The following is a 26,486-nucleotide window of genomic DNA, read 5'->3' on the forward strand; positions in this document are numbered from 1 at the left end:
GGCGTTTACATACAATTTCTCACGCGTTACGTATCGAACACTCGACCACCTATACGGATTCTCCTGCACAGTGGCAGATATGTAAATACGGCGTTTACTTACAATTTCTCGCGCGTTACGTTTCGCACACTCGAACAGCTAAACGGATTCTCCTGCACAGTGGCAGATATGTAAATACGGCGTTTACTTACAATTTCTCGCGCGTTACGTTTCGCACACTCGAACAGCTATACGGATTCTCCTACACAGTGGCAGATATGTAAATACGGCGTTTACATACAATTTCTCACGCGTTACGTATCGAACACTCGAACACCTATACGGATTCTCCTGCACAGTGGCAGATATGTAAATACGGCGTTTACTTACAATTTCTCGCGCGTTACGTTTTGCACACTCGAACACCTATACGGATTCTCCTGCACAGTGACAGATATGTAAATACGACGTTTACTTACAATTTCTCACGCGTTATGTTTTGAACACTCGAACACCTATACGGATTCTCCTGCACAGTGGCAGATATGTAAATACGACGTTTAGTTACAATTTCTCGCGCGTTACGTATCGAACACTCGAACACCTATACGGATTCTCCTGCACAGTGGCAGATATGTAAATACGACGTTTACTTACAATTTCTTGCGCGTTACGTTTCGAACACTCGTACACCTATACGGATTCTCCTGCACAGTGGCAGATATGTAAATACGGCGTTTACTTACAATTTCTCGCGCGTTACGTTTCGCACACTCGAACAGCTATACGGATTCTCCTACACAGTGGCAGATATGTAAATACGGCGTTTACATACAATTTCTCACGCGTTACGTTTTGCACACTCGAACACCTATACGGATTCTCCTGCACAGTGGCAGATATGTAAATACGACGTTTACTTACAATTTCTCACGCGTTATGTTTTGAACACTCGAACACCTATACGGATTCTCCTGCACAGTGGCAGATAAGTAAATACGACGTTTACTTACAATTTCTCGCGCGTTACGTATCGAACACTCGAACACCTATACGGATTCTCCTGCACAGTGGCAGATATGTAAATACGGCGTTTACTTACAATTTCTCGCGCGTTACGTTTCGCACACTCGAACAGCTATACGGATTCTCCAGCACAGTGGCAGATATGTAAATACGGCGTTTACATACAATTTCTCACGCGTTACGTATCGAACACTCGAACACCTATACGGATTCTCCTGCACAGTGACAGATATGTAAATACGACGTTTACTTACAATTTCTCACGCGTTATGTTTTGAACATTCGAACACCTATACGGATTCTCCTGCATAGTGGCAGATAAGTAAATACGACGTTTACTTACAATTTCTGGCGCGTTACGTATCGAACACTCGAACACCTATACGGATTCTCCTGCACAGTGGCAGATATGTAAATACGGCGTTTACTTACAATTTCTTGCGCGTTACGTTTCGAACACTCGTACACCTATACGGATTCTCCTGCACAGTGGCAGATATGTAAATACGGCGTTTACTTAGAATTTCTCGCGCGTTACGTTTCGCACACTCGTACAGCTATACGGATTCTCCTACACAGTGGCAGATATGTAAATACGGCGTTTACATACAATTTCTCACGCGTTACGTATCGAACACTCGACCACCTATACGGATTCTCCTGCACAGTGGCAGATATGTAAATACGGCGTTTACTTACAATTTCTCGCGCGTTACGTTTCGCACACTCGAACAGCTAAACGGATTCTCCTGCACAGTGGCAGATATGTAAATACGGCGTTTACTTACAATTTCTCGCGCGTTACGTTTCGCACACTCGAACAGCTATACGGATTCTCCTACACAGTGGCAGATATGTAAATACGGCGTTTACATACAATTTCTCACGCGTTACGTATCGAACACTCGAACACCTATACGGATTCTCCTGCACAGTGGCAGATATGTAAATACGGCGTTTACTTACAATTTCTCGCGCGTTACGTTTTGCACACTCGAACACCTATACGGATTCTCCTGCACAGTGACAGATATGTAAATACGACGTTTACTTACAATTTCTCACGCGTTATGTTTTGAACACTCGAACACCTATACGGATTCTCCTGCACAGTGGCAGATATGTAAATACGACGTTTAGTTACAATTTCTCGCGCGTTACGTATCGAACACTCGAACACCTATACGGATTCTCCTGCACAGTGGCAGATATGTAAATACGACGTTTACTTACAATTTCTTGCGCGTTACGTTTCGAACACTCGTACACCTATACGGATTCTCCTGCACAGTGGCAGATATGTAAATACGGCGTTTACTTACAATTTCTCGCGCGTTACGTTTCGCACACTCGAACAGCTATACGGATTCTCCTACACAGTGGCAGATATGTAAATACGGCGTTTACATACAATTTCTCACGCGTTACGTATCGAACACTCGAACACCTATACGGATTCTCCTGCACAGTGGCAGATATGTAAATACGACGTTTACTTACAATTTCTCGCGCGTTACGTTTCGAACACTCGAACACCTATACGGATTCTCCTGCACAGTGGCAGATATGTAAATACGGCGTTTACTTACAATTTCTCGCGCGTTACGTTTCGAAGACTCGAACACCTATACGGATTCTCCTGGACAGTGGCAGATATGTAAATACGGCGTTTACTTACAATTTCTTGCGCGTTACGTTTCGAACACTCGAACACCTATACGGATTCTCCTGCACAGTGGCAGATATGTAAATACGGCGTTTACTTACAATTTCTCACGCGTGACGTTTCGAAGACTCGAACACCTATACGGATTCTCCTGCACAGTGGCAGATATGTAAATACGGCGTTTACTTACAATTTCTCGCGCGTTACGTTTTGCACACTCGAACACCTATACGGATTCTCCTGCACAGTGGCAGATATGTAAATACGACGTTTACTTACAATTTCTCACGCGTTATGTTTTGAACACTCGAACACCTATACGGATTCTCCTGCACAGTGGCAGATAAGTAAATACGACGTTTACTTACAATTTCTCGCGCGTTACGTATCGAACACTCGAACACCTATACGGATTCTCCTGCACAGTGGCAGATATGTAAATACGGCGTTTACTTACAATTTCTTGCGCGTTACGTTTCGAACACTCGTACACCTATACGGATTCTCCTGCACAGTGGCAGATATGTAAATACGGCGTTTACTTACAGTTTCTCGCGCGTTACGTTTCGCACACTCGAACAGCTATACGGATTCTCCTACACAGTGGCAGATATGTAAATACGGCGTTTACATACAATTTCTCACGCGTTACGTATCGAACACTTGAACACCTATACGGATTCTCCTGCACAGTGGCAGATATGTAAATACGGCGTTTACTTACAATTTCTCGCGCGTTACGTTTCGCACACTCGAACAGCTATACGGATTCTTCTGCACAGTGGCAGATATGTAAATACGGCGTTTACTTACAATTTCTCGCGCGTTACGTTTCGCACACTCGAACAGCTATACGGATTCTCCTACACAGTGGCAGATATGTAAATACGGCGTTTACATACAATTTCTCACGCGTTTCGTATCGAACACTCGAACACCTATACGGATTCTCCTGCACAGTGGCAGATATGTAAATACGGCGTTTACTTACAATTTCTCACGCCTTACGATTCGAACACTCGAACACCTATACGGATTCTCCTGCACAGTGACAGATATGTAAATACGACGTTTACTTACAATTTCTCACGCGTTATGTTTTGAACACTCGAACACCGATACGGATTCTCCTGCACAGTGGCAGATAAGTAAATACGACGTTTAGTTACAATTTCTCGCGCGTTACGTATCGAACACTCAAACACCTATACGGATTCTCCTGCAGAGTGGCAGATATGTAAATACGACGTTTACTTACAATTTCTTGCGCGTTACGTTTCGAACACTCATACACCTATACGGATTCTCCTGCACAGTGGCAGATATGTAAATACGGCGTTTACTTACAATTTCTCGCGCATTACGTTTCGCACACTCGAACAGCTATACGGATTCTCCTACACAGTGGCAGATATGTAAATACGGCGTTTACATACAATTTCTCACGCGTTACGTATCGAACACTCGAACACCTATACGGATTCTCGTGCACAGTGGCAGATATGTAAATACGACGTTTACTTACAATTTCTCGCGCGTTACGTTTCGAACACTCGAACACCTATACGGATTCTCCTGCACAGTAGCAGATATGTAAATACGGCGTTTACTTATAATTTCTCGCGCGTTACGTTTCGAACACTCGAACACCTATACGGATTCTCCTGGACAGTGGCAGATATGTAAATACGGCGTTTACTTACAATTTCTTGCGCGTTACGTTTCGAACACTCGAACACCTATACGGATTCTCCTGCACAGTGGCAGATATGTAAATACGGCGTTTACTTACAATTTCTCATGCGTGACGTTTCGAACACTCGAACACCTATACGGATTCTCCTGCACAGTGGCAGATATGTAAATACGGCGTTTACTTACAATTTCTCGCGCTTTACGTTTTGCACACTCGAACACCTATACGGATTCTCCTGCACAGTGGCAGATATGTAAATACGACGTTTACTTACAATTTCTCACGCGTTATGTTTTGAACACTCGAACACCTATACGGATTCTCCTGCACAGTGGCAGATAAGTAAATACGACGTTTACTTACAATTTCTCGCGCGTTACGTATCGATCACTCGAACACCTATACGGATTCTCCTGCACAGTGGCAGATATGTGAATACGGCGTTTACTTACAATTTCTCGCGCGTTACGTTTCGCACACTCGAACAGCTATACGGATTCTCCTGCACAGTGGCAGATATGTAAATACGGCGTTTACATACAATTTCTCACGCGTTACGTATCGAACACTCGAACACCTGTACGGATTCTCCTGCACAGTGGCAGATATGTAAATACGACGTTTACTTACAATTTCTCACGCGTTATGTTTTGAACATTCGAACACCTATACGGATTCTCCTGCATAGTGGCAGATAAGTAAATACGACGTTTACTTACAATTTCTTGCGCGTTACGTATCGAACACTCGAACACCTATACGGATTCTCCTGCACAGTGGCAGATATGTAAATACGGCGTTTACTTACAATTTCTTGCGCGTTACGTTTCGAACACTCGTACACCTATACGGATTCTCCTGCACAGTGGCAGATATGTAAATACGGCGTTTACTTAGAATTTCTCGCGCGTTACGTTTCGCACACTCGTACAGCTATACGGATTCTCCTACACAGTGGCAGATATGTAAATACGGCGTTTACATACAATTTCTCACGCGTTACGTATCGAACACTCGACCACCTATACGGATTCTCCTGCACAGTGGCAGATATGTAAATACGGCGTTTACTTACAATTTCTCGCGCGTTACGTTTCGCACACTCGAACAGCTATACGGATTCTCCTGCACAGTGGCAGATATGTAAATACGGCGTTTACTTACAATTTCTCGCGCGTTACGTTTCGCACACTCGAACAGCTATACGGATTCTCCTACACAGTGGCAGATATGTAAATACGGCGTTTACATACAATTTCTCACGCGTTACGTATCGAACACTCGAACACCTATACGGATTCTCCTGCACAGTGGCAGATATGTAAATACGGCGTTTACTTACAATTTCTCGCGCGTTACGTTTTGCACACTCGAACACCTATACGGATTCTCCTGCACAGTGACAGATATGTAAATACGACGTTTACTTACAATTTCTCACGCGTTATGTTTTGAACACTCGAACACCTATACGGATTCTCCTGCACAGTGGCAGATATGTAAATACGACGTTTAGTTACAATTTCTCGCGCGTTACGTATCGAACACTCGAACACCTATACGGATTCTCCTGCACAGTGGCAGATATGTAAATACGACGTTTACTTACAATTTCTTGCGCGTTACGTTTCGAACACTCGTACACCTATACGGATTCTCCTGCACAGTGGCAGATATGTAAATACGGCGTTTACTTACAATTTCTCGCGCGTTACGTTTCGCACACTCGAACAGCTATACGGATTCTCCTACACAGTGGCAGATATGTAAATACGGCGTTTACATACAATTTCTCACGCGTTACGTATCGAACACTCGAACACCTATACGGATTCTCCTGCACAGTGGCAGATATGTAAATACGACGTTTACTTACAATTTCTCGCGCGTTACGTTTCGAACACTCGAACACCTATACGGATTCTCCTGCACAGTGGCAGATATGTAAATACGGCGTTTACTTACAATTTCTCGCGCGTTACGTTTCGAAGACTCGAACACCTATACGGATTCTCCTGGACAGTGGCAGATATGTAAATACGGCGTTTACTTACAATTTCTTGCGCGTTACGTTTCGAACACTCGAACACCTATACGGATTCTCCTGCACAGTGGCAGATATGTAAATACGGCGTTTACTTACAATTTCTCACGCGTGACGTTTCGAAGACTCGAACACCTATACGGATTCTCCTGCACAGTGGCAGATATGTAAATACGGCGTTTACTTACAATTTCTCGCGCGTTACGTTTTGCACACTCGAACACCTATACGGATTCTCCTGCACAGTGGCAGATATGTAAATACGACGTTTACTTACAATTTCTCACGCGTTATGTTTTGAACACTCGAACACCTATACGGATTCTCCTGCACAGTGGCAGATAAGTAAATACGACGTTTACTTACAATTTCTCGCGCGTTACGTATCGAACACTCGAACACCTATACGGATTCTCCTGCACAGTGGCAGATATGTAAATACGGCGTTTACTTACAATTTCTTGCGCGTTACGTTTCGAACACTCGTACACCTATACGGATTCTCCTGCACAGTGGCAGATATGTAAATACGGCGTTTACTTACAATTTCTCGCGCGTTACGTTTCGCACACTCGAACAGCTATACGGATTATCCTACACAGTGGCAGATATGTAAATACGGCGTTTACATACAATTTCTCACGCGTTACGTATCGAACACTCGAACACCTATACGGATTGTCCTGCACAGTGGCAGATATGTAAATACGGCGTTTACTTACAATTTCTCGCGCGTTACGTTTCGCACACTCGAACAGCTATACGGATTCTTCTGCACAGTGGCAGATATGTAAATACGGCGTTTACTTACAATTTCTCGCGCGTTACGTTTCGCACACTCGAACAGCTATACGGATTCTCCTACACAGTGGCAGATATGTAAATACGGCGTTTACATACAATTTCTCACGCGTTTCGTATCGAACACTCGAACACCTATACGGATTCTCCTGCACAGTGGCAGATATGTAAATACGGCGTTTACTTACAATTTCTCGCGCGTTACGTTTTGCACACTCGAACACCTATACGGATTCTCCTGCACAGTGACAGATATGTAAATACGACGTTTACTTACAATTTCTCACGCGTTATGTTTTGAACACTCGAACACCGATACGGATTCTCCTGCACAGTGGCAGATAAGTAAATACGACGTTTAGTTACAATTTCTCGCGCGTTACGTATCGAACACTCAAACACCTATACGGATTCTCCTGCAGAGTGGCAGATATGTAAATACGGCGTTTACTTACAATTTCTTGCGCGTTACGTTTCGAACACTCATACACCTATACGGATTCTCCTGCACAGTGGCAGATATGTAAATACGGCGTTTACTTACAATTTCTCGCGCATTACGTTTCGCACACTCGAACAGCTATACGGATTCTCCTACACAGTGGCAGATATGTAAATACGGCGTTTACATACAATTTCTCACGCGTTACGTATCGAACACTCGAACACCTATACGGATTCTCCTGCACAGTGGCAGATATGTAAGTACGATGTTTACTTACAATTTCTCGCGCGTTACGTTTCGAACACTCGAACACCTATACGGATTCTCCTGCACAGTGGCAGATATGTAAATACGGCGTTTACTGATAATTTCTCGCGCGTTACGTTTCGAACACTCGAACACCTATACGGATTCTCCTGGACAGTGGCAGATATGTAAATACGGCGTTTACTTACAATTTCTTGCGCGTTACGTTTCGAACACTCGAACACCTATACGGATTCTCCTGCACAGTGGCAGATATGTAAATACGGCGTTTACTTACAATTTCTCACGCGTGACGTTTCGAACACTCGAACACCTATACGGATTCTCCTGCACAGTGGCAGATATGTAAATACGGCGTTTACTTACAATTTCTCGCGCGTTACGTTTTGCACACTCGAACACCTATACGGATTCTCCTGCACAGTGGCAGATATGTAAATACGACGTTTACTTACAATTTCTCACACGTTATGTTTTGAACACTCGAACACCTATACGGATTCTCCTACACAGTGGCAGATAAGTAAATACGACGTTTACTTACAATTTCTCGCGCGTTACGTATCGAACACTCGAACACCTATACGGATTCTCCTGCACAGTGGCAGATATGTAAATACGGCGTTTACTTACAATTTCTCGCGCGTTACGTTTCGCACACTCGAACAGCTATACGGATTCTCCTGCACAGTGGCAGATATGTAAATACGGCGTTTACTTACAATTTCTCGCGCGTTACGTTTCGCACACTCGAACAGCTATACGGATTCTCCTACACAGTGGCAGATATGTAAATACGGCGTTTACATACAATTTCTCACGCGTTACGTATCGAACATTCGAACACCTATACGGATTCTCCTGCACTGTGGCAGATATGTAAATACGGCGTTTACTTACAATTTCTCGCGCGTTACGGTTTGCACACTCGAACACCTATACGGATTCTCCTGCACAATGACAGATATGTAAATACGACGTTTACTTACAATTTCTCACGCGTTATGTTTTGAACACTCGAACACCTATACGGATTCTCCTGCACAGTGGCAGATAAGTAAATACGACGTTTAGTTACAATTTCTCGCGCGTTACGTATCGAACACTCGAACACCCATACGGATTCTCCTGCACAGTGGCAGATATGTAAATACGGCGTTTACTTACAATTTCTCGCGCGTTACGTTTCGCACACTCGAACAGCTATACGGATTCTTCTGCACAGTGGCAGATATGTAAATACGGCGTTTACTTACAATTTCTCGCGCGTTACGTTTCGCACACTCGAACAGCTATACGGATTCTCCTACACAGTGGCAGATATGTAAATACGGCGTTTACATACAATTTCTCACGCGTTTCGTATCGAACACTCGAACACCTATACGGATTCTCCTGCACAGTGGCAGATATGTAAATACGGCGTTTACTTACAATTTCTCGCGCGTTACGTTTTGCACACTCGAACACCTATACGGATTCTCCTGCACAGTGACAGATATGTAAATACGACGTTTACTTACAATTTCTCACGCGTTATGTTTTGAACACTCGAACACCGATACGGATTCTCCTGCACAGTGGCAGATAAGTAAATACGACGTTTAGTTACAATTTCTCGCGCGTTAGGTATCGAACACTCAAACACCTATACGGATTCTCCTGCAGAGTGGCAGATATGTAAATACGGCGTTTACTTACAATTTCTTGCGCGTTACGTTTCGAACACTCATACACCTATACGGATTCTCCTGCACAGTGGCAGATATGTAAATACGGCGTTTACTTACAATTTCTCGCGCATTACGTTTCGCACACTCGAACAGCTATACGGATTCTCCTACACAGTGGCAGATATGTAAATACGGCGTTTACATACAATTTCTCACGCGTTACGTATCGAACACTCGAACACCTATACGGATTCTCCTGCACAGTGGCAGAAATGTAAATACGATGTTTACTTACAATTTCTCGCGCGTTACGTTTCGAACACTCGAACACCTATACGGATTCTCCTGCACAGTGGCAGATATGTAAATACGGCGTTTACTGATAATTTCTCGCGCGTTACGTTTCGAACACTCGAACACCTATACGGATTCTCCTGGACAGTGGCAGATATGTAAATACGGCGTTTACTTACAATTTCATGCGCGTTACGTTTCGAACACTCGAACACCTATACGGATTCTCCTGCACAGTGGCAGATATGTAAATACGGCGTTTACTTACAATTTCTCACGCGTGACGTTTCGAACACTCGAACACCTATACGGATTCTCCTGCACAGTGGCAGATATGTAAATACGGCGTTTACTTACAATTTCTCGCGCGTTACGTTTTGCACACTCGAACACCTATACGGATTCTCCTGCACAGTGGCAGATATGTAAATACGACGTTTACTTACAATTTCTCACACGTTATGTTTTGAACACTCGAACACCTATACGGATTCTCCTGCACAGTGGCAGATAAGTAAATACGACGTTTACTTACAATTTCTCGCGCGTTACGTATCGAACACTCGAACACCTATACGGATTCTCCTGCACAGTGGCAGATATGTAAATACGGCGTTTACTTACAATTTCTTGCGCGTTACGTTTCGAACACTCGTACACCTATACGGATTCTCCTGCACAGTGGCAGATATGTAAATACGGCGTTTACTTACAATTTCTCGCGCGTTACGTTTCGCACACTCGAACAGCTATACGGATTCTCCTACACAGTGGCAGATATGTAAATACGGCGTTTACATACAATTTCTCACGCGTTACGTATCGAACACTCGAACACCTATACGGATTCTCCTGCACAGTGGCAGATATGTAAATACGACGTTTACTTACAATTTCTCGCGCGTTACGTTTCGAACACTCGAACACCTATATGGATTCTCCTGCACAATGGCAGATATGTAAATACGGCGTCTACTTACAATTTCTCGCGAGTTACGTTTCGAACACTCGAACACCTATACGGATTCTCCTGCACAGTGGCAGATATGTAAGTACGGCGTTTACTTACAATTTCTTGCGCGTTACGTTTCGGACACTCGAACACCTATACGGATTCTCCTGCACAGTGGCAGATATGTAAATACGCCGTTTACTTACAATTTCTCGCGCGTTACGTTTCGCACACTCGAACAGCTATACGGATTCTCCTGCACAGTGGCAGATATGTAAATACAGCGTTTACATACAATTTGTAACGCGTTACGTATCGAACACTCGAACACCTATACAGATTCTCCTGCACAGCGGCAGATATGTAAATACGACGTTTACTTACAATTTCTCGCGCGTTACGTTTCGAACACTCGAACACCTATACGGATTCTCCTGCATAATGGCAGATATGTAAATACGGCGTTTACTTACAATTTCTCGCGCGTTACGTTTCGCACACTCGAACAGCTATACGGATTCTCCTACACAGTGGCAGATATGTAAATACGGCGTTTACATACAATTTCTCACGCGTTACGTATCGAACACTCGAACACCTATACGGATTCTCCTGCACAGTGGCAGATATGTAAATAAGGCGTTTACTTACAATTTCTCGCGCGTTACGTTTTGCACACTCGAACACCTATACGGATTCTCCTGCACAGTGGTAGATATGTAAATACGACGTTTACTTACAATTTCTCACGCGTTATGTTTCGAACACTCGAACACCAATACGGATTCTCCTGCACAGCGGCAGATATGTAAATACGACGTTTACTTACAATTTCTCGCGCGTTACGTTTCGAACACTCGAACACCTATACGGATTCTCCTGCACAATGGCAGATATGTAAATACGGCGTTTACTTACAATTTCTCGCGCGTTACGTTTCGAACACTCGAACACCTATACGGATTCTCCTGCACAGTGGCAGATATGTAAATACGGCGTTTACTGACAATTTCTCGCGCGTTACGTTTCGAACACTCGAACACCTATACGGATTCTCCTGCACAGTGGCAGATATGTAAATACGGCGTTTACTTACAATTTCTCGCGCGTTACGGTTCGAACACTCGGACACGTATACGGATTCTCCTGCACAGTGGCAGAGATGTAAATACGGTGTTTACCTACCATTTCTCGCGCGTTACGGTTCGAACACTCAAACACCTATACGGATTCTCCGGCACAATGGCAGACATGTAAATACGGCGTTTAATTACAATTTCACGCGCGTTACGGTTCGAACACTCGAACACCAATACGGATTCTCCTGGACAGTGGCAGATATGTAAATACGGCGTTTACTTACAATTTCTCACGCGTTACGTTTCGAACACTCGAACACCTATACGGATTCTCCTGCACAGTGGCAGATATGTAAATACGGCATTTACTTACAATTTCTCACGCGTTACGTTTCGCACACTCGAACAGCTATACGGATTCTCCTGCACAGTGGCAGATATGTGAATACGGCGTTTACATACAATTTCTCACGCGTTACGTATCGAACACTCGAACACCTATACGGATTCTCCTGCACAGTGGCAGATATGTAAATACGACGTTTACTTACAATTTCTCGCGCGTTACGTTTCGAACACTCGAACACCTATACGGATTCTCCTGCACAGTGGCAGATATGTAAATACGGCGTTTACTTACAATTTCTTGCGCGTTACGTTTCGAACACTCGAACACCTATACGGATTCTCCTGCACAGTGGCAGATATGTAAGTACGGCGTTTACTTACAATTTCTTGCGCGTTACGTTTCGGACACTCGAACACCTATACGGATTCTCCTGCACAGTGGCAGATATGTAAATACGGCGTTTACTTACAATTTCTCGCGCGTTACGTTTCGCACACTCGAACAGCTATACGGATTCTCCTACACAGTGGCAGATATGTAAATACGGCGTTTACATACAATTTCTCACGCGTTACGTATCGAACACTCGAACACCTATACGGATTCTCCTGCACAGTGGCAGATATGTAAATACGACGTTTACTTACAATTTCTCGCGCGTTACGTTTCGAACACTCGAACACCTATATGGATTCTCCTGCACAATGGCAGATATGTAAATACGGCGTCTACTTACAATTTCTCGCGCGTTACGTTTCGAACACTCGAACACCTATACGGATTCTCCTGCACAGTGGCAGATATGTAAGTACGGCGTTTACTTACAATTTCTTGCGCGTTACGTTTCGGACACTCGAACACCTATACGGATTCTCCTGCACAGTGGCAGATATGTAAATACGGCGTTTACTTACAATTTCTCGCGCGTTACGTTTCGCACACTCGAACAGCTATACGGATTCTCCTGCACAGTGGCAGATATGTAAATACAGCGTTTACATACAATTTCTCACGCGTTACGTATCGAACACTCGAACACCTATACGGATTCTCCTGCACAGTGGTAGATATGTAAATACGACGTTTACTTACAATTTCTCACGCGTTATGTTTCGAACACTCGAACAGCAATACGGATTCTCCTGCACAGCGGCAGATATGTAAATACGACGTTTACTTACAATTTCTCGCGCGTTACGTTTCGAACACTCGAACACCTATACGGATTCTCCTGCACAATGGCAGATATGTAAATACGGCGTTTACTTACAATTTCTCGCGCGTTACGTTTCGAACACTCGAACACCTATACGGATTCTCCTGCACAGTGGCAGATATGTAAATACGGCGTTTACTGACAATTTCTCGCGCGTTACGTTTCGAACACTCGAACACCTATACGGATTCTCGTGCACAGTGGCAGATATGTAAATACGGCGTTTACTTACAATTTCTCGCGCGTTACGGTTCGAACACTCGGACACGTATACGGATTCTCCTGCACAGTGGCAGAGATGTAAATACGGTGTTTACCTACCATTTCTCGCGCGTTACGGTTCGAACACTCAAACACCTATACGGATTCTCCGGCACAATGGCAGACATGTAAATACGGCGTTTAATTACAATTTCACGTGCGTTACGGTTCGAACACTCGAACACCAATACGGATTCTCCTGGACAGTGGCAGATATGTAAATACGGCGTTTACTTACAATTTCTCACGCGTTACGTTTCGAACACTCGAACACCTATACGGATTCTCCTGCACAGTGGCAGATATGTAAATACGGCATTTACTTACAATTTCTCACACGTTACGTTTCGCACACTCGAACAGCTATACGGATTCTCCTGCACAGTGGCAGATATGTAAATACGGCGTTTACATACAATTTCTCACGCGTTACGTATCGAACACTCGAACACCTATACGGATTCTCCTGCACAGTGGCAGATATGTAAATACGACGTTTACTTACAATTTCTCGCGCGTTACGTTTCGAACACTCGAACACCTATACGGATTCTCCTGCACAGTGGCAGATATGTAAATACGGCGTTTACTTACAATTTCTTGCGCGTTACGTTTCGAACACTCGTACACCTATACGGATTCTCCTGCACAGTGGCAGATATGTAAATACGGCGTTTACTTACAATTTCTCGCGCGTTACGTTTCGCACACTCGAACAGCTATACGGATTCTCCTACACAGTGGCAGATATGTAAAAACGGCGTTTACATACAATTTCTCACGCGTTACGTATCGAACACCCGAACACCTATACGGATTCTCCTGCACAGTGGCAGATATGTAAATACGGCGTTTACTTACAATTTCTCGCGCGTTACGTTCCGAACACTCGTACACCTATACGGATTCTCCTGCACAGTGGCAGATATGTAAATACGGCGTTTACTTACAATTTCTCGCGCGTTACGTTTCGCACACTCGAACACGTATACGGATTCTCCTGCACAGTAGCAGATATGTAAATACGGTGTTTACCTACCATTTCTCGCGCGTTACGGTTCGAACACTCAAACACCTATACGGATTCTCCTGCACAGTGGCAGAGATGTAAATACGGCGTTTAATTACAATTTCTCGCGCGTTACGGTTCGAACACTCGAACACCAATACGGATTCTCCTGGACAGTCGCAGATATGTAAATACGGCGTTTACTTACAATTTCTCACACGTTACGTTTCGAACACTCGAACACCAATACGGATTCTCCTGCACAGTGGCAGATATGTAAATACGGCGTTTACTTACAATTTCTCGCGCGTTACGTTTTGCACACTCGAACACCTATACGGATTCTCCTGCACAGTGGCAGATATGTAAATACGACGTTTACTTACAATTTCTCACGCGTTATGTTTCGAACACTCGAACACCTATACGGATTCTCCTGCACAGTGGCAGATAAGTAAATACGACGTCTACTTACAATTTCTCGCGCGTTACGTTTCGAACACTGGAACACCTATACGGATTCTCCTGCACAGTGGCAGATATGAAATTACGGCGTTTACTTACAATTTCTTGCGCGTTACGTTTCGAACACTCGAATACCTATACGGATTCTCCTGCACAGTGGCAGATATGTAAATACGGCGTTTACTTACAATTTCTCGCACGTTACGTTTCGCACACTCGAACAGCTATACGGATTCTCCTGCACAGTGGCAGATATGTAAATACGGCGTGTACATACAATTTCTCACGCGTTACGCATCGAACACTCGAACACCTATACGGATTCTCCTGCACAGCGGCAGATATGTAAATACGACGTTTACTTACAATTTCTCGCGCGTTAGGTTTCGAACACTCGAACACCTATACGGATTCTCCTGCACAATGGCAGATATGTAAATACGGCGTTTACTTACAATTTCTCGCGCGTTACGTTTCGAACACTCGAACACCTATACGGATTCTCCTGCACAGTGGCAGATATGTAAATACGGCGTTTACTTACAATTTCTCGCGCGTTACGTTTCGAACACTCGAACACCTATACGGATTCTCCTGCACAGTGGCAGATATGTAAATACGGCGTTTACTTACAATTTCTCGCGCGTTACGGTTCGAACACTCGAACACGTATACGGATTCTCCTGCACAGTGGCAGATATGTAAATACGGTGTTTACCTACCATTTCTCGCGCGTTACGGTTCGAACACTCAAACACCTATACGGATTATCCTGCACAGTGGCAGACATGTAAAGACGGCGTTTAATTACAATTTCTCGCGCGTTACGGTTCGAACACTCGAACACCAATACGGATTCTCCTGGACAGTGGCAGATATGTCAATACGGCGTTTACTTACAATTTCTCACGCGTTACGTTTCGAACACTCGAACACCTATACGGATTCTCCTGCAAAGTGGCAGATATGTAAATACGGCGTTTACTTACAATTTCTCGCGCGTTACGTTTTGCACACTCGAACACCTATACGGATTCTCCTCCACAGTGGGAGATATGTAAATACGACGTTTACTTACAATTTCTCACGCGTTATGTTTCGAACACTCGAACACCTATACGGATTCTCCTGCACAGTGGCAAATAAGTAAATACGACGTTTACTTACAATTTCTCGCGCGTTACGTTTCGAACACTCGAACATCTATACGGATTCTCCTGCACAGTGGCAGATATGTAAGTACGGCGTTTACTTACAATTTCTTGCGCGTTACGTTTCGGACACTCGAACACCTATACGGATTCTCCTGCACAGTGGCAGATATGTAAATACGGCGTTTACTTACAATTTCTCGCGCGTTACGTTTCGCACACTCGAACAGCTATACGGATTCTCCTGCACAGTGGCAGATATGTAAATACAGCGTTTATATACAATTTCTCACGCGTTACGTATCGAACACTCGAACACCTATACGGATTCTCCTGCACAGCGGCAGATATGTAAATACGACGTTTACTTACAATTTCTCGCGCGTTACGTTTCGAACACTCGAACACCTATACGGATTCTCCTGCACAATGGCAGATATGTAAATACGGCGTTTACTTACAATTTCTCGCGCGTTACGTTTCGAACACTCGAACACCTATACGGATTCTCCTACACAGTGGCAGATATGTAGATACGGCGTTTACTTACAATTTCTCGCGCGTTACGTTTCGAACACTCGACCACATATGCGGATTCTCCTGCACAGTGGCAGATATGTAAATACGGCGTTTACTTACAATTTCTCGCGCGTTACGGTTCGAACACTCGGACACGTATACGGATTCTACTGCACAGTGGCAGATATGTAAATACGGTGTTTACCTACCATTTCTCGCGCGTTACGGTTCGAACACTCAAACACCTATACGGATTCTCCGGCACAGTGGCAGACATGTAAATACGGCGTTTAATTACAATTTCACGCGCGTTACGGTTCGAACACTCGAACACCAATACGGATTCTCCTGGACAGTGGCAGATATGTAAATACGGCGCTTACTTACAATTTCTCACGCGCTACGTTTTGAACACTCGAACACCTATACGGATTCTCCTGCACAGTGGCAGATATGTAAATACGGCGTTTACTTACAATTTCTCGCGCGTTACGTTTTGCACACTCGAACACCTATACGGATTCTCCTGCACAGTGGCAGATATGTAAATACGACGTTTACTTACAATTTCTCCCGCGTTATGTTTCGAACACTCGAACACCTATACGGATTCTCCTGCACAGTGCCAGATAAGTAAATACGACGTTTACTTACAATTTCTCGCGCGTTACGTTTCGAACACTCGAACACCTATACGGATTCTCCTGCACAGTGGCAGATATGTAAATACGGCGTTTACTTACAATTTCTCGCGCGTTACGTTTCGCACACTCGAACAGCTATACGGATTCTCCTGCACAGTGGCAGATATGTATATACGGCGTTTACATACAATTTCTCACGCGTTACGTATCGAACACTCGAACACCTATACGGATTCTCCTGCACAGTGGCAGATATGTAAATACGACGTTTACTTACAATTTCTCGCGCGTTACGTTTCGAACACTCGAACACCTATACGGATTCTCCTGCACAGTGGCAGATATGTAAATACGGTGTTTACTTACAATTTCTCGCGCGTTACGTTTCGAACACTCGAAAACCTATACGGATTCTCCTGCACAGTGGCAGATATGAAAATACGGCGTTTACTTACAATTTCTCGCGCGTTACGTTTCGAACACTCGAACACCTATACGGATTCTCCTGCACAGTGGCAGATATGTAAATACGGCGTTTACTTACAATTTCTCGCGCGTTACGGTTCGAACACTCGAACACGTATACGGATTCTCCAGCACAGTGGCAGATATGTAAATACGGTGTTTACCTACCATTTCTCGCGCGTTACGGTTCGAACACTCAAACACCTATACGGATTCTCCTGCACAGTGGCAGACATGTAAATACGGCGTTTAATTACAATTTCTCACGCCTTACGATTCGAACACTCGAACACCTATACGGATTCTCCTGCACAGTAGCAGATATGTAAATACGACGTTTACTTACAATTTCTTGCGCGTTACCTTTCGAACACTCGAACACCTATACGGATTCTCCTGCACAGTGGCAGATATGTAAATACGGAGTTTACTTACAATTTCTCGCGCGTTACGTTTCGCACACTCGAACAGCGATACGGATTCTCCTGCACAGTGGCAGATATGTAAATACGGCGTTTACTTACAATTTCTCGCGCGTTACGTTTCGCACACTCGAACACCTATACGGATTCTCCTGCACAGTGGCAGATATGTAAGTACGACGTTTACTTACAATTTCTCGCGCGTTACGTTTCGAACACTCGAACGCCTATACGGATTCTCCTGCACAGTGGCAGATATGTAAATACGGCGTTTACTTACAATTTCTCGCGCGTGACGTTTCGAACACTCGAACAGCTATACGGATTCTCCTGCACAGTGGCAGATATGTAAATACGGCGTTTACATACAATTTCTCACGCGTTACGTATCGAACACTCGAACACCTATACGGATTCTCCTGCACAGTGGCAGATATGTAAATACGACGTTTACTTACAATTTCTCACGCGTTACGTTTCGAACACTCGAACACCTATACGGATTCTCCTGCACAGTGGCAGATTAGTAAATACGACGTTTACAAACAATTTCTCGCGCGTTACGTATCGAATACTCGAACACCTATACGGATTCTCCTGCACAGTGGCAGATATGTAAATACGGCGTTTACTTACAATTTCTTGCGCGTTACGTTTCGAACACTCGAACACCTATACGGATTCTCCTGCACAGTGGCAGATATGTAAATACGGAGTTTACTTACAATTTCTCGCGCGTTACGTTTCGCACACTCGAACAGCGATACGGATTCTCCTGCACAGTGGCAGATATGTAAATACGGCGTTTACATGCAATTTCTCACGCGTTACGTACCGAACACTCGAACACCTATACAGATTCTCCTGCACAGTGGCAGATATGTAAATACGACGTTTACTTACAATTTCTCGCGCGTTACGTTTCGAACACTCGAACACCTATACGGATTCTCCTGCACAGTGGCAGATATGTAAATACGGCGTTTACTTACAATTTCTCGCGCGTTCCGTTTCGAACACTCGAACAGCTATACGGATTCTCCTGCACAGTGGCAGATATGTAAATACGGCGTTTACATACAATTTCTCACGCGTTACGTATCGAACACTCGAACACCTATACGGATTCTCCTGCACAGTGGCAGACATGTAAATACGACGTTTACTTACAATTTCTCACGCGTTATGTTTCGAACACTCGAACACCTATACGGATTCTCCTGCACAGTGGCAGGTAAGTAAATACGACGTTTACAAACAATTTCTCGCGCGTTACGTATCGAACACTCGAACACCTATACGGATTCTCCTGCACAGTGGCAGATATGTAAATACGGCGTTTACTTACAATTTCTCACGCGTGACGTTTCGAACACTCGAACACCTATACGGATTCTCCTGCACAGTGGCAGATATGTAAATACGGAGTTTACTTACAATTTCTCGCGCGTTACGTTTCGCACACTCGAACACCTATACGGATTCTCCTGCACAGTGGCAGATATGTAAATACGGCGTTTACATGCAATTTCTCACGCGTTACGTATCGAACACTCGAACACCTATACGGATTCTCCTGTACAGTGGCAGATAAGTAAATACGACGTTTAGTTACAATTTCTCGTGCGTTACGTATCGAACACTCGAACACCTATACGGATTCTCCTGCACAGTGGCAGATATGTAAATACGGCGTTTACTTACAATTTCTTGCGCGTTACGTTTCGAACACTCGTACACCTATACGGATTCTCCTGCACAGTGGCAGATATGTAAATACGGCGTTTACTTACAATTTCTCGCGCGTTACGTTTCGCACACTCGAACAGCTATACGGATTCTCCTACACAGTGGCAGATATGTAAATACGGCGTTTACATACAATTTCTCACGCGTTACGTATCGAACACTCGAACACCTATACGGATTCTCCTGCACAGTGGCAGATATGTAAATACGACGTTTACTTACAATTTCTCGCGCGTTACGTTTCGAACACTCGAACACCTATACGGATTCTTCTGCACAGTGGCAGATATGTAAATACGGCGTTTACTTACAATTTCTCGCGCGTTACGTTTCGAACACTCGAACACCTATACGGATTCTCCTGGACAGTGGCAGATATGTAAATACGGCGTTTACTTACAATTTCTTGCGCGTTACGTTTCGAACACTCGAACACCTATACGGATTCTCCTGCACAGTGGCAGATATGTAAATACGGCGTTTACTTACAATTTCTCACGCGTGACGTTTCGAACACTCGAACACCTATACGGATTCTCCTGCACAGTGGCAGATATGTAAATACGGCGTTTACTTACAATTTCTCGCGCGTTACGTTTTGCACACTCGAACACCTATACGGATTCTCCTGCACAGTGGCAGATATGTAAATACGACGTTTACTTACAATTTCTCACGCGTTATGTTTTGAACACTCGAACACCTATACGGATTCTCCTGCACAGTGGCAGATAAGTAAATACGACGTTTACTTACAATTTCTCGCGCGTTACGTATCGAACACTCGAACACCTATACGGATTCTCCTGCACAGTGGCAGATATGTAAATACGGCGTTTACTTACAATTTCTTGCGCGTTATGTTTCGAACACTCGTACACCTATACGGATTCTCCTGCACAGTGGCAGATATGTAAATACGGCGTTTACTTACAATTTCTCGCGCGTTACGTTTCGCACACTCGAACAGCTATACGGATTCTCCTACACAGTGGCAGATATGTAAATACGGCGTTTACATACAATTTCTCACGCGTTACGTATCGAACGCTCGAACACCTATACGGATTCTCCTGCACAGTGGCAGATATGTAAATACGGCGTTTACTTACAATTTCTCGCGCGTTACGTTTCACACACTCGAACAGCTAAACGGATTTTCCTGCACAGTGGCAGATATGTAAATACGGCGTTTACTTACAATTTCTCGCGCGTTACGTTTCGCACACTCGAACAGCTATACGGATTCTCCTACACAGTTGCAGATATGTAAATACGGCGTTTACATACAATTTCTCACGCGTTACGTATCGAACACTCGAACACCTATACGGATTCTCCTGCACAGTGGCAGTTATGTAAATACGGCGTTTACTTACAATTTCTCGCGCGTTACGTTTTGCACACTCGAACACCTATACGGATTCTCCTGCACAGTGGCAGATATGTAAATACGACGTTTACTTACAATTTCTCACGCGTTATGTTTTGAACACTCGAACACCTATACGGATTCTCCTGCATAGTGGCAGATAAGTAAATACGACGTTTACTTACAATTTCTCGCGCGTTACGTATCGAACACTCGAACACCTATACGGATTATCCTGCACAGTGGCAGATATGTAAATACGGCGTTTACTTACAATTTCTTGCGCGTTACATTTCGAACACTCGTACACCTATACGGATTCTCCTGCAAAGTGGCAGATATGTAAATACGGCGTTTACTTACAATTTCTCGCGCGTTACGTTTCGCACACTCGAACAGCTATACGGATTCTCCTGCACAGTGGCAGATTAGTAAATACGACGTTTACAAACAATTTCTCGCGCGTTACGTATCGAACACTCGAACACCTATACGGATTCTCCTGCACAGTGGCAGATATGTAAATACGGCGTTTACTTACAATTTCTTGCGCGTTACGTTTCGAACACTCGAACACCTATACGGATTCTCCTGCACAGTGGCAGATATGTAAATACGGAGTTTACTTACAATTTCTCGCGCGTTACGTTTCGCACACTCGAACAGCGATACGGATTCTCCTGCACAGTGGCAGATATGTAAATACGGCGTTTACATGCAATTTCTCACGCGTTACGTACCGAACACTCGAACACCTATACAGATTCTCCTGCACAGTGGCAGATATGTAAATACGACGTTTACTTACAATTTCTCGCGCGTTACGTTTCGAACACTCGAACACCTATACGGATTCTCCTGCACAGTGGCAGATATGTAAATACGGCGTTTACTTACAATTTCTCGCGCGTTCCGTTTCTAACACTCGAACAGCTATACGGATTCTCCTGCACAGTGGCAGATATGTAAATACGGCGTTTACATACAATTTCTCACGCGTTACGTATCGAACACTCGAACACCTATACGGATTCTCCTGCACAGTGGCAGACATGTAAATACGACGTTTACTTACAATTTCTCACGCGTTATGTTTCGAACACTCGAACACCTATACGGATTCTCCTGCACAGTGGCAGGTAAGTAAATACGACGTTTACAAACAATTTCTCGCGCGTTACGTATCGAACACTCGAACACCTATACGGATTCTCCTGCACAGTGGCAGATATGTAAATACGGCGTTTACTTACAATTTCTCACGCGTGACGTTTCGAACACTCGAACACCTATACGGATTCTCCTGCACAGTGGCAGATATGTAAATACGGAGTTTACTTACAATTTCTCGCGCGTTACGTTTCGCACACTCGAACACCTATACGGATTCTCCTGCACAGTGGCAGATATGTAAATACGGCGTTTACATGCAATTTCTCACGCGTTACGTATCGAACACTCGAACACCTATACGGATTCTCCTGTACAGTGGCAGATAAGTAAATACGACGTTTAGTTACAATTTCTCGTGCGTTACGTATCGAACACTCGAACACCTATACGGATTCTCCTGCACAGTGGCAGATATGTAAATACGGCGTTTACTTACAATTTCTTGCGCGTTACGTTTCGAACACTCGTACACCTATACGGATTCTCCTGCACAGTGGCAGATATGTAAATACGGCGTTTACTTACAATTTCTCGCGCGTTACGTTTCGCACACTCGAACAGCTATACGGATTCTCCTACACAGTGGCAGATATGTAAATACGGCGTTTACATACAATTTCTCACGCGTTACGTATCGAACACTCGAACACCTATACGGATTCTCCTGCACAGTGGTAGATATGTAAATACGACGTTTACTTACAATTTCTCGCGCGTTACGTTTCGAACACTCGAACACCTATACGGATTCTCCTGCACAGTGGCAGATATGTAAATACGGCGTTTACTTACAATTTCTCGCGCGTTACGTTTCGAACACTCGAACACCTATACGGATTCTCCTGGACAGTGGCAGATATGTAAATACGGCGTTTACTTACAATTTCTTACGCGTTACGTTTCGAACACTCGAACACCTATACGGATTCTCCTGCACAGTGGCAGATATGTAAATACGGCGTTTACTTACAATTTCTCACGCGTGACGTTTCGAGGACTCGAACACCTATACGGATTCTCCTGCACAGTGGCAGATATGTAAATATGGCGTTTACTTACAATTTCTCGCGCGTTACGTTTTGCACACTCGAACACCTATACGGATTCTCCTCCACAGTGGCAGATATGTAAATACGACGTTTACTTACAATTTCTCACGCGTTATGTTTTGAACACTCGAACACCTATACGGATTCTCCTGCACAGTGGCAGATAAATAAATACGACGTTTACTTACAATTTCTCGCGCGTTACGTTTCGAACACTCGAACACCTATACGGATTCTCCTGCACAGTGGCAGATATGTAAATACGGCGTTTACTTACAATTTCTTGCGCGTTACGTTTCGAACACTCGTACACCTATACGGATTCTCCTGCACAGTGGCAGATATGTAAATACGGCGTTTACTTACACTTTCTCGCGCGTTACGTTTCGCACACTCGAACAGCTATACGGATTCTCCTACACAGTGGCAGATATGTAAATACGACGTTTACATACAATTTCTCACGCGTTACGTATCGAACACTCGAACACCTATACGGATTCTCCTGCACAGTGGCAGATATGTAAATACGGCGTTTACTTACAATTTCTCGCGCGTTACGTTTTGCACACTCGAACACCTATACGGATTCTCCTGCACAGTGACAGATATGTAAATACGACGTTTACTTACAATTTCTCACGCGTTATGTTTTGAACACTCGAACACCTATACGGATTCTCCTGCACAGTGGCAGATATGTAAATACGACGTTTAGTTACAATTTCTCGCGCGTTACGTATCGAACACTCGAACACCTATACGGATTCTCCTGCACAGTGGCAGATATGTAAATACGGCGTTTACTTACAATTTCTTGCGCGTTACGTTTCGAACACTCGTACACCTATACGGATTCTCCTGCACAGTGGCAGATATGTAAATACGGCGTTTACTTACAATTTCTCGCGCGTTACGTTTCGCACACTCGAACAGCTATACGGATTCTCCTACACAGTGGCAGATATGTAAATACGGCGTTTACATACAATTTCTCACGCGTTACGTATCGAACACTCGAACACCTATACGGATTCTCCTGCAGAGTGGCAGATATGTAAATACGACGTTTACTTACAATTTCTCGCGCGTTACGTTTCGAACACTCGAACACCTATACGGATTCTCCTGCACAGTGGCAGATATGTAAATACGGCGTTTACTTACAATTTCTCGCGCGTTACGTTTCGAACACTCGAACACCTATACGGATTCTCCTGGACAGGGGCAGATATGTAAATACGGCGTTTACTTACAATTTCTTGCGCGTTACGTTTCGAACACTCGAACACCTATACGGATTCTCCTGCACAGTGGCAGATATGTAAATACGGCGTTTACTTACAATTTCTCACGCGTGACGTTTCGAACACTCGAACACCTATACGGATTCTCCTGCACAGTGGCAGATATGTAAATACGGCGTTTACTTACAATTTCTCGCGCGTTACGTTTTGCATACTCGAACACCTATACGGATTCTCCTGCACAGTGGCAGATATGTAAATACGACGTTTACTTACAATTTCTCACGCGTTATGTTTTGAACACTCGAACACCTATACGGATTCTCCTGCACAGTGGCAGATAAGTAAATACGACGTTTACTTACAATTTCTCGCGCGTTACGTATCGAACACTCGAACACCTATACGGATTCTCCTGCACAGTGGCAGATATGTAAATACGGCGTTTACTTACAATTTCTTGCGCGTTACGTTTCGAACACTCGTACACCTATTCGGATTCTCCTGCACAGTGGCAGATATGTAAATACAGCGTTTACTTACAATTTCTCGCGCGTTACGTTTCGCACACTCGAACAGCTATACGGATTCTCCTACACAGTGGCAGATATGTAAATACGGCGTTTACATACAATTTCTCACGCGTTACGTATCGAACACTCGAACACCTATACGGATTCTCCTGCACAGTGGCAGATATGTAAATACGGCGTTTACTTACAATTTCTCGCGCGTTACGTTTCGCACACTCGAACAGCTATACGGATTTTCCTGCACAGTGGCAGATATGTAAATACGGCGTTTACTTACAATTTCTCGCGCGTTACGTTTCGCACACTCGAACAGCTATACGGATTCTCCTACACAGTTGCAGATATGTAAATACGGCGTTTACATACAATTTCTCACGCGTTACGTATCGAACACTCGAACACCTATACGGATTCTCCTGCACAGTGGCAGATATGTAAATACGGCGTTTACTTACAATTTCTCGCGCGTTACGTTTTGCACACTCGAACACCTATACGGATTCTCCTGCACAGTGGCAGATATGTAAATACGACGTTTACTTACAATTTCTCACGCGTTATGTTTTGAACACTCGAACACCTATACGGATTCTCCTGCATAGTGGCAGATAAGTAAATACGACGTTTACTTACAATTTCTCGCGCGTTACGTTTCGCACACTCGAACAGCTATACGGATTCTCCTGCACAGTGGCAGATATGTAAATACGGCGTTTACTTACAATTTCTCGCGCGTTACGTTTCGCACACTCGAACAGCTATACGGATTCTCCTACACAGTTGCAGATATGTAAATACGGCGTTTACATACAATTTCTCACGCGTTACGTATCGAACACTCGAACACCTATACGGATTCTCCTGCACAGTGGCAGATATGTAAATACGGCGTTTACTTACAATTTCTCGCGCGTTACGTTTTGCACACTCGAACACCTAT

This window comes from Camellia sinensis, unplaced genomic scaffold, assembly GCF_055761805.1.
Source record: "Camellia sinensis isolate YWXY unplaced genomic scaffold, ASM5576180v1 Unanchor11, whole genome shotgun sequence".
Lineage (NCBI taxonomy): Eukaryota > Viridiplantae > Streptophyta > Magnoliopsida > Ericales > Theaceae > Camellia > Camellia sinensis.